This window comes from Molothrus aeneus, chromosome 5 (genome assembly GCF_037042795.1).
Source record: "Molothrus aeneus isolate 106 chromosome 5, BPBGC_Maene_1.0, whole genome shotgun sequence".
Classification (NCBI taxonomy): Eukaryota; Metazoa; Chordata; class Aves; order Passeriformes; family Icteridae; genus Molothrus; species Molothrus aeneus.
Window position 1 is genome coordinate 21,558,978 of NC_089650.1, and position 11,003 is coordinate 21,569,980.

The window sequence follows — 11,003 nt, forward strand, 5'->3', positions numbered from 1 at the left end:
TGGTTTTCAAGGTGAACTACAAAGCTGTTTTAAATAAATGAATAAACTGCTGGAGCTGCTGGGTCACCCACAGAATCATATATGCAGGATTGAACGTGATTTGAAAAATACACTGAAAAATAGCAATTAGCTCTTCTTTCACTTTCCTACCTATAGCCTGCATCTGTTCTTATTTTTAAGGACTTGTTTCAAGCAACTAATGCTTGCACCTATTTGAAGTTACCAGAGAGTCATCAGACATTTTCAAAAGCCTTGCAGTTTACCCTGAAGCTAGAACCAAGTTTATGGGACATAAAACCTTTTAGCTATTATTCAGTGTCATCACACAATGCTGGTCAGGTCATCAGACACTAATAATCATTCCTGAATCTGTGCATCCTTGTTATGACTTCCATGACAAAGTGACTTTGGAGGGAATTTGTCCTCCACACACTGTGTGCCCAATCCTGTGCTACACCTCTCAAGAAGCACAGCTCAGAGAGAGTCAGAAAGTAACTCTGGTTTATCAGTGGGAGGCTGACAGCACATCCACGCTTGGGTGGTGGACAAGAGCCTTGCGCGCTCCCTTCCCAGTTTGTCTGGAGCACAGGACATCAAAATATTCCACCCCTTTTAAGATACTTCTGCTCTGCTTAGATCTAAAAGGGCTGCAGCAAGGAAACCCCCTCATCACATTTTTGAGCCCAGCCAGGGCAAATCTGAGCAAGACTGTCTAACAACTTCCAGTAAGCATGTGGCCAAAGAGCATCAAATCCGTAACAGCTTAAAATACTTGAAGTAAACTGTACCTGATGACTCAGTTTCAAAAATGTGCTGTACATTCTTTTAAAGGGAAGGGACAGATGAACTAACTTTCACTTCAAACCTCCCATCCATGCTAGAGAAAAAGCCAACCTTTTCTCCTATTCCATGCAGACACAAGTTACCAGCCACAATCATTTGGTCTTCCACAGCAGTTAATGACCCCCATGAAACAAACTCTCAGGGTCTCAGATCAGACCCTTGTGACACAGCTAGATGGTTACATTAAAAACCAGTCACATTCTCAACCCTCAGCAGCCCAACTTGAGCAGCTATTGAGAAGTTACCTTCTGTTTTCCACTATGACCAAGAAACACCCACAAAGTGAGGAGAATTGGGACAGAAATCTTGGGAAAAGAGGGAGTTGTGGAAAAATGCACAATTAAAATTAGTATTCTCTGCTTTCACGGTTTTTCCCAGTTTTGGAACATTTGCTGCTTTAACTAAAGTCACACTGCTTAAGATGTTTGGCTTCCATTAAAAATAAACTCCAGGTCCAAGTCTGCATGAAGATAGGCATAAACTTGCAAGTCTGGTTCACCCTGAAGGACACCAATTCCTTAAAAATGCTAGGGTGGGGGCAGCACATGTGGGCTAATTCATAGTTTCTCAACAGTCAAGGCTAACAGCTGTATCTGCCCAACTTCTTTGCTCATGCACCCCATTTCTTACCAAACCCTGCAGCGAGAGGAGCTGTGAAACACCTCAGGACACATCAGCTGCACTGGAAGATGCTACACACCCTTGGCTTCCTCACTGCCCAGCACCTTCCCTGGCATGCCAACAGTTTCCTACTGCTTGAACCACAGTCCTGCAATACTACCCAAATGCAAACAGCTTTGCCAGAAACTGTTTCTGCCCCAAAGGGCACCTGGCACATAGAGTACAGCAGGTGGCTTGTGTCTCCTCACTTCATAGTTCTACTTACATTTAATGTTGACTTGAAGAGATTTAACACAATTACAAAGGCTGGCCAAGCATCTCCCTTTGAAAGGGAACTGCCTTTTCTTCTCCATCCACACAAGCCAAGATAACCACACAGAGGAAGACTCCTTCCCAGGGACACTCCCAGTTGGACAGAGCCAGGGTTTAGGGGTGCCTCCATTAAAACTCAAGCCAGTGGTCACTTGGCATATGAAGGAAGATGCTAACCATGCCCAGAAGAGATTACTTTCATATCACAGCATACTGGGTCACAAGCCAAAAAAAAATTTTTTAAAACAAACAACAACAACAAAAACCACAACAACAACAAAAAAAATCCCACTTAACAACAAAACCAGACAAAAAACCCCCACACCATCCCTCACACTGTTCCCTTCAGCAGCATCACACTGAACCACACACACAATAGAGGGGCCAAGAACCCTGCCCAGGCTGTCCACAGCTCCTCATTCCCATCACCCGTGCCACGGTGCCAGCTCCCTGCAAGCCCCTCCTGCACCTCCAGCAAACATCCCCAGGACCGCCTTCAGCCACCCACAAACTCTGCCTGACATCTACGCCCCCGGGACCACTTCAAGCCCCACCAGCCGGGTAGAAGGCTTCCCAAACAAGCAGAGGCTGCAGCTGCCAGCCTTGCTGGGGTGTTTTTCCCCCGGCGGTGCGGCTGCCCGGGCTCCCAGCGGGAGTTTCCATCCCTGAACCTCGGCGGCTCGAAGAGCATGTGGCACACGTGCGCGCCCGCCGCTGTCAACAACTTGCAGCCGCTGTCCCAGTGGGCAAGTCCCGGGGGCGGGGGGCTGCCTGCCGCCCCAGTAGCGACCTGCCCTGGGAAAGGCCGCTCGTAGGCAGGACAGCGCTTTAACAAAAATAAAGATCACCTTAATATTATCCTTAACAGCCAGAAAGGTCACGACGTGGAGGTCTATAAAGGGGGGAGGGGAGGGAGATGGGTAAGGAGAGGGGAAGGAGGGGGGTGGCAACGCACAAACCCCCACGGTTTTAACTGTTTGACTGCCGTAAAAAATGAAATAACATGAAGTGACCGGAGACTTAGGAGACGGACAGACCCCCACGCGCGAGGACTGCCCGGCTGCCTGAACCCCTGCCCGCCCTTCACACGAGGGAAGGCGGCGGAGGGAGCCGGGGGAGGGAGGGTGTGGAAAGCAAATTACACCCCCAGCAAACGCCGCGCACGCCGGGGTCCCACACACACGTCCCCTCACCGCCGCTTACCTGTGCGGGCCGGCGGCCCTCAGGGTCCCATGGCAGCCCCGTCCCGCTCCGCCCCGCCCCGTCCCGCGGCGGGCACAGGAGCTGCCGAGCCTTTGTTGCGCGGAGGGGAACGGGAACGGGTCCTGTCAGCTCATGTGACGCGGCGGTCTTGGTCTCCGCTGCCCCTCCTCGCTGCTCTCCCCTGCCCGCCCTCCGCCGGCGCTGAGCGCAGGCCCCGCAGCCGGGAGCGGGTCTCAGGCCCGACGGGCTGCTGGCGGAGCGGCGGGGGAGGAGGAGCCGGCGGCGGGGCGGGCTCGGCGGCGGGGCCGGGTGCGGAGGAGGGCGAGGAGGGCTCTGGCAGCGGAGCGGAGCGCAGCGCAGCGCTGCCTGTCTGGAGCGGGAAGCGGAGGGGCCGGGCGGGCGCTGCCCTGAGGGCCGTCCTGCCCCCGCGCCAGAGCCCCGCTCCGGGAGGGGTAACACGGAGCCCCGAGCAGGGGGTTTGTTCCCCTCCTGAGGCTGCTGGCGCTGCGCTTGGGGCCTTGATGCACAGGCCCGGGCCTGCCGCTGCAGTCAGGATAGTAAATAAAAACGTAATTATGTGCTTTCTAGTTGAGGCTCGCAACAAAAGAGAGGAAAACCCCTCGTGTTCTCGAGAAGAGATCTGAGAAATAGCAGTACTGGATCAGATCAGCATCCTGCCTTTGAGATTGCTGAACAGACAAACCCTAGGAATTGGCTACAAGAAACAGACCATGGCACTGCCCCAGAAGACTATGACCATGATCATGACCATGACCCTGTGACCAGGGACTTACCAATAGCTGGGGTCTTCATATTTAACAGCTCTCAAAGGATTTTTTTTTTTTAATACATTCAGTATTTTTGGTTTTGAACCATTTGAAATGTTCGTGTCTGCTCCATCATGCAGCAAGCATCCAGCTTTCTTCTCCAGAGAGCATTTAATCATCTCCTTTTTTCTGCCAAACTCTAAGTAGGGGGCAGAGAGAGATTACCTTCCTGCAGGTCTTTAAAACCCCAATATGCCATTTTCTTCACAATCCAAGACTGAAAAACAAGCACCACCAAGCCAGGCCTTGTAGAGGAAACATGGGTGAGATTTCTATCAAAACTGCAGACAGCTCAGAAAATCTCAGATTCCCTCATCAAACACAACCACCAATTCAATGAGCAGCTTCCCTGCCATGCCAATATTGCTATTCCATGGGAAGCACCTTCCTAGACACCACAGCTGACATTAAAAATGGCACCCCAAAAGCCAGCACATACACGAGAACCTACAGACCATCAAATTTGCTCTATAAAGCAGATGCAATAAGATCAGCAGCCATGCACAGCACAACAAAAGGCTGTGAGATTCAGTCAGTCCTGCAGATACTGTTACACCTGCTCTGAGGGGAACACCGGTGATCTGCTTTATACAGGAAGGTCACTCGTCCATAAAATAGATACAAATTTACTACAATAAAGATACGGTAGCAACAACAGCAATTTTGGAAAATAACTTTTCAAGGAATCAAGGTTTATTTGGTGTTTGTCTAATGCTACCAAAATTAGCAGGGATTGGCAAAGTCTCTAACCACATTAGCTCTCTGTCAATCTGTTTTTCTGCTTTTTATTTTAGTCTCTGCTGTAGCATTCTCCCCTGCAACCATGTGCTCCTGCTGATGATAATACTCCATGCTAAAATCCACTCATAAAATAATCTCTTAAACTACTGGCTCTGAAAGGGTGTTTTTTTCCCACATATCTCTCCTGCTAACCTTCAGGCTCTCCCTTTTGCAACTCATTACAGGCAGCAAATCCACAGATGCAAACATAAGAAATAGAACCAGATACCACTGGAGCATCAAATATGAAATATGTCAGTACCACCTCACAGACAGCATAATCAATGCCCTTCCTCCCATAGCAAATCTGCCGAAATTCTTTGTTCTTGCATGTACTTGTCCCAAATCTCTGCAGTTCATCACTTTATCCAGCACATGAGATACCCCACAGAAACCATGTGAATGAAACTAAATAATTACTGTCTTATAATAAGCACATATAGTCAGTCAGCAAAGGACATTAGGAGAGTATTTGTCAGACAGCAACAACATGAACACCTCAATCCTTACCCCAAAGGAGACCAAAACCTTCCCAAAAGCTAAAGCTTGGCATTAAAACTTATAATCCCTTGATACTAAAGCTATGGATTTAAGGGAGATGTTGCCTGCCTAGCCTGTTACAGCCTCCCTGCTGACCTCTCCTTTGTCACCAGCACAAACAGCCCTTTTTCGCTTGAGGTCCATGAGAAAACCACCAGCCTGCCAGTCACTGATGTTTACACCCCTTTCCTCTTCATAGGTGCTCCTTTTTTTTCTTTTTTTTCTCAAGTGGTCCAATTGATTAATATAATTAGATTAAATTAAGAGCAATTGCATCTAACCTGTAGCTAGCTTGAATATTGCTGTTTTCTGTCAGATCTGATAAAAAGACCCTGAGCCCAATAGCTGTTTGCTTTTTCTAGCTCTATCAGTTGATCTAATACAAGATATTACCTTTCACCACAAACCTTGCTTCCCTAGGATCTTTAGACCATCATGGCTATACCATTTTAATGTTTTGCCTTAACTGATTCTTCCATATTCTCTTATCTATGAAGTAGAATATGATAAAATGTATTCCCTTCTGTATCACTTACACTGTTTTCATAAACATAATATTCAAGTACCTTCTAGGACTGCATTAGCTGATCTAACTACCTTCTGTCATATGAAGGGATTGCTTTTTGGTTTTTTTTTTTGGTTTTTGGGGTTTGTTTTGTTCTCTCCGCAGGAAGAAAACGATGCATGAAGCCAAGTTATGGTTTTGTGATGATTTCGTCCCCTTTCCTCTACTCATGTTGCTCTGTGTTTATACCACAGAAAATGAAGACAATGGCAGTTTCTGTGACAGACAGACTTATTTCCCAAGGAAGCTAATTTCAGACTGTGGTGCCACCCATAGAAACAGTCTCCCGCACAAAGCAACATTTTACTATGTCATTCCCCACCAAAGAAAAGCTAATCCATATTCTTGACATTTGGGACAGAAACTTCCTAAGGCAAGAACAGCATTTTCCTTTCTCCAGAAAAAGAGTTTCAACCTGTGATCCTCAGTATGCGACGTTCAAACAGATTGTGGCAGATTATTAACATACAGGCCAGCGCTCTATACGGTTATAAATAGGAAAATCTGGAAACCAAAAAGAGTAACATGCCTTTTAATTGCACTGAGGCAGATTATCATAGGACAGCCTGGAAGGGAAATGGTGGAGACAGATTATTTCATGCTAAAAAAAGAGAGGGAATTTAATTTACTTATGTGTAAAGAATCACATTGCTTTTCCTCAAAGAGGAACCCTGAACGATCCCATGTGTCTACAAAGGCAGTAGGTACAACATACGAGCTACTGAAAGACAGAAACTGAGGTGAAGAGAGGAATCATCTGTGCTCAAGCACTGAAAGCAGAAATGCCAGAAGACCTCAGGGAGACAGTAGACAGCAGATTTAATATGTTTTTGCAATGTGATATGGCAGCAAAAATCATGCAGTTAATTTAATTTGGGGTTGTAAAGGCAGAGACCTCTTCTCACAGATACAGGCAATAGTCCCATTTTTTAATATAGTAGTGAGACCGCAGCTCGAAGACATGTTTAGTTCTGGACAACGCAGTGCTAGCTACATGTCAACAACTTGGAGGGAAATAAAACAACAGGAACATAAAAAGATGGAAGGGATTACAGCATGTGTAGGTTGGCCAAATAACAACTGTGAAGAGCATCATGGGAATTGCAGGTGAGAACTTCAGGGGTGCAGAAGCACCAGGGAGCAAGACAATGTTTAGGGTTGTCTGAGTGAGTATAAATGGTATAAATATAAAGTAAATTAAGTAAAGGAAACATTAATCTACAAGACTGCAAGACAGCATCCCACAGGAGCTCCCATCACCTGATTCACACAAGACTACGGAGCAAAGCACACAAGAAAACACTAAAGAAACCCTGACTGCAGAAAAGGATTACATGAGGACAATATGGCTTTGGGACCATTTAACTGCTCACAGACTGGCACATCTGCAGAGCAATAGGTGCCAGCCCAGTATGTGGAAATCTCCCTTCTCCACACCATTGCTGGAGGCACTTGTAGACCAAAATAACCATGTGGGTAACCATAGACAGTCTTGTATTCAGAGGGGATGTGGGCAGGAAGGTCTATTGTCAGAATTTTTCCCTTTTATCACTATGACTTCCTTGAGATGTCATTGGCTCACCATCTGCAAAAACCGGCAGTGATGTTTTAATATACATTCATTTGGATTACACAGACCTTTGAGTAGATGTCCTGGACAGCACTAACCTCTTCCAAGGTCTGTGGCAGATACAGTACTTAATTAGAATGAAAACAATCTTTAATATTCCATAGTTAGAGGGATGAAACCAAGATAGGATGTAAAAGATGTAACATAGGAAAGCTTGCACCCATAGCACCTTTCCATCACATTGTGCCATCATATTTTCTAGCCTGCCTGTTATACAGAAAAGGAGACCTGACAGTTTAATATGTTGCTTCAAAGCAAGGGCTGATACACCATGTCACTGCTAAGCCCAGATGTGCCACACACTCATTGCTGGGAGGAAGAAAAAACAGGGGAAAAAAAAAGCCCAAACAATTTTATAAATGTTCTGTAGGGAGTCTGAATGTCTTTTTAATTTGGTCTATATTTTTTTAACACCTCCCTTTAGGGAGGCATGTGCAGTGATCATTATCAGTTCATCCATACACAAAGCACACAAAGGTATAGTCCCCCATAAGTGTTGACCTTAAATTGTCTTTCTCTACATAGAAATGTCATGATCTTCATGAAGCAAACATTTCTGCTTATTTATGTAAATAAAAAACATGGCCTAACACACAAATATACAGCAAAAATGTACTAATATTTGACAAAATCTTGTAAGGAATTGCTGAAGCATATGCTAAAATTAATTCATCACCCCCCCAGCTTATCACAAACCTATGACTACTTCGTTTGCACTCTGCTTAATGGTCTATCTTTCTCAGGACAACATATGTTACAAATCTCTGTAATTTCATGCTCTTACCTTGCAGACCATTCTTAAGGAAAAGGAAAAAAACAAGAAAAAAGAAGCATTTTCTCCTTTCTTTTAAATGTAGCTCTTGTCTAAATGCTCGGACAGGCACTGTCAGCTCTGAAAATTCAAGATTAATCAAGCAATTAAGAATTGCTATCTAGTGACTTATCATGACTGGAAATGGGAGATGCTGCATTCCTTTTAGCTCTGCAAGAACCCAAAATAGCTAACCTGATTTTTATGGACAGCAAGATCTTAAATCTTATGGGGAGAACAGTTACAATTCCTTCTATTAAAGTGGTTCCTTCAAAACCCCCATCTGCGTTCTGCACATTTCTTAGCAAAGGGCCAGCCTGTACAGAGGGCCATGCTGAAGAGCTGCATACTTCAGATTCACACCCTGCCTTTACCTGAATGAGTCTGAAAGTGTAAAGAAATCCCAAGAGAGCCAAGATGAAGTTTTGCTTTCTCTCCCCCATGTGCCAGCACAGGATTGCACTGCACTGCTTGAATAAACAACCGAAATGAGCAGGAATTACATCACTTCAAAACTGTGGTTTCCTTTAAACATTAAAAAGAATGGCAAGCATTTCCATTCACATAACTATCAGCATTATCACCTCTCCTCACACCTCCTTCTCCAGCATGTAATTGTTGCGATGGTAGGGACTTTCCTGCCTCCTTCCTTGGGAGTGGAGAGAGCCTTTGCAACTCAGCTCCAGTCATTTGCTTTCCTCTCCATGAGCTCAGGAACTCCTTCAGCAATCAGAAAGACTTCATGGGTTGGATAAGCACATTCACTCAGCACATTCCCTCTGTAAACATTTATTTGGAGAATTATGTTATGGCGTACATATTTGGACTTTCCGTGGTAATTTGGATCTGATGCGCTTTCCTTATTGTCAAAATGATGGATGCCTCTGTAAAAGAGAGGAGTAACTTCTTCTGCAGCTTTGCTACCTCAGCTTGGCAGATGCAGGTCTGAGAAATCAAAAATGAAAAGCAAAGTGCAGCACAACCCAGTGCTGGTGACTCAGGAAGAAACTTCATTTTCCCCTAAACTATAAGTAGCTCAGTAGCTCTTACTTACCCAGTTACTGGCTTCTTCCTGGACAACCTGATAGAATTAAGAACACACAAACCTGAATTCTGCTCCAAACTTCACCTCTGATGCTCTGTAGTCTTGGAAAAGTCATTTAAGCTCCTGAGTCTCCATTTTTTCCATGCATGAAGCTGAAATGACATACTGAGCCTTGCAAGAACTTCTGAAACCTCTGATGTTAATAGTACTTGTCAGTGCCAAAAGCACCATTATGGGCATTACAGCACTAATTCTCTCACAAGAGAGGGAAGCCCACTGTGTCACAGGTATTTTGGATACAATTATTACCCCTGGAAGTGCTCAGATATCATTGCACAAAATTGTAGGCAGATGAATCTTTCAGATGGGATAGAAACCAGAGGCCCTGACAGGTTATTAAAAGACATAACGTTTTGAAGAAGCCCATATGTTAGCTTTTTCATGTTCACCCTGTTCCAATTTGGATAATTACGTTCTAACTCTTTAAAGCAGGGTGGCTGACCTGCCTGGCCCTACCAGCTGTATATCCAAATCTTCATGTGGCCCAGAGTGATACAACACAACCCACATATTTCAAAAAGCTGAAGGAAAAGAGGAGCTCTAGGAGAGGTTCATCAGCTAGTGAGAAAGATTTCCTCCTGGAACAGGAGCCCTCCCCTCCTGCTGAAACAGTCCTTCCCTGAGAATCAGCTTCTCCATGTCACTTCCCACAGGAACCTGCCTGGTACTGTCAGGGCACCATTGTACTTTGTCCCCCGGCAGCTGCATAGTGGCAGCTCTGTGATGCACAGATGCTGTGAACATTGAAGATCCACACCTCACAACACATTCCAGCAGTTTACAGGCCTAGTTATTAATAGTGAAGGACCTAGTGACATACTAGTTACTAATAGTGATCTGCATTTCTACTTTATCATTAAGAAAGAAAAACATTTCATCCCTCACGGTAAGTGGAGCCTGGCTTGCCCAAGAATTAAGCAAGAGAAGACACTGAAGATTCTCATTCTTCTCTTGGAGATCATTGGTGCTCTCTGAGCTGCTCCTTTTTTCTTTATAAACTCTCAATGATAATTCACTGTGCATTGCACATCTTGACCACCACAGAATCCCAAAACACAGAAAGAGCAATATCTGACCCTTCATCAGTTTCTTGACATAGTAAAGAAGAGAAGCAGCATGTGGTGCAAATGATTTTTTTTCACCACAGACACACAGTAAATTTTCCCAAACCCAAGATAAGATGCCATTTCCAAATGGTGAAAGAAAGTGGTGGAAATTCCAAGCAAACCCCAACATCTGTCTAATTTTGCAATTCAGATGCCACTCTGACCCAGCGATGGTGTCAGCAGCTACTCTCCCGTCCCTTGCATGGGCAGCCTTGTGCCAAGACATTGGTACCTGATGAAGCAATTGCTCCAGATGTCATGGATGCAAAAAAGGGGAGCCTGTCCTGTCCCCATCTCTTCACATGTGCTGGTGGCACTTGGGCCAAGATGCAGACCTTTGAGGAGTGTCAGAGTCACCAGCCCCAGGGGCAGCAGACACTCCTGGCTGGGGATCTTCTGCGAGGCTGTAGCTGCCCACCCCCGGGGAGTCTGTGGTCTGAGGGTTACCAGGGAAGCTGGCGGGGGCAGGGGACAGGAAAGAGAGCAGAGAGGACCTAGGGCACCATCTGGTGGCTTCACTCACTGCCTTCCCTAAATCCCTGTCTCACGGGGTCATCATATGGCATGGCCAAGGGCTGAAAGAACACCAAGTCTTCCCAAGAGACAGCCCAGCTGGAACTAGAGACCCCTGCCCCTGGCCCAGACTCGCACACCTGTAGG

At 45.7% G+C, this 11,003-nt stretch overlaps 1 protein-coding gene across 3 annotated transcripts in view; it reads right to left on the reverse strand.

Annotated features, from left to right (window-relative positions):
- TCF20 (transcription factor 20) overlaps window positions 1-3,084 on the reverse strand; it is a 129,198-nt gene extending 126,114 nt beyond the window's left edge. For all 3 annotated transcript variants that reach the window (XM_066549652.1, XM_066549651.1, XM_066549649.1), the window contains exon 1: window positions 2,980-3,084. The gene's annotated coding sequence lies outside the window, so the exon portion shown is untranslated. The remainder of the gene's footprint in view (window positions 1-2,979) is intronic.
- Between the last annotated feature and the right edge of the window lie 7,919 nt (window positions 3,085-11,003).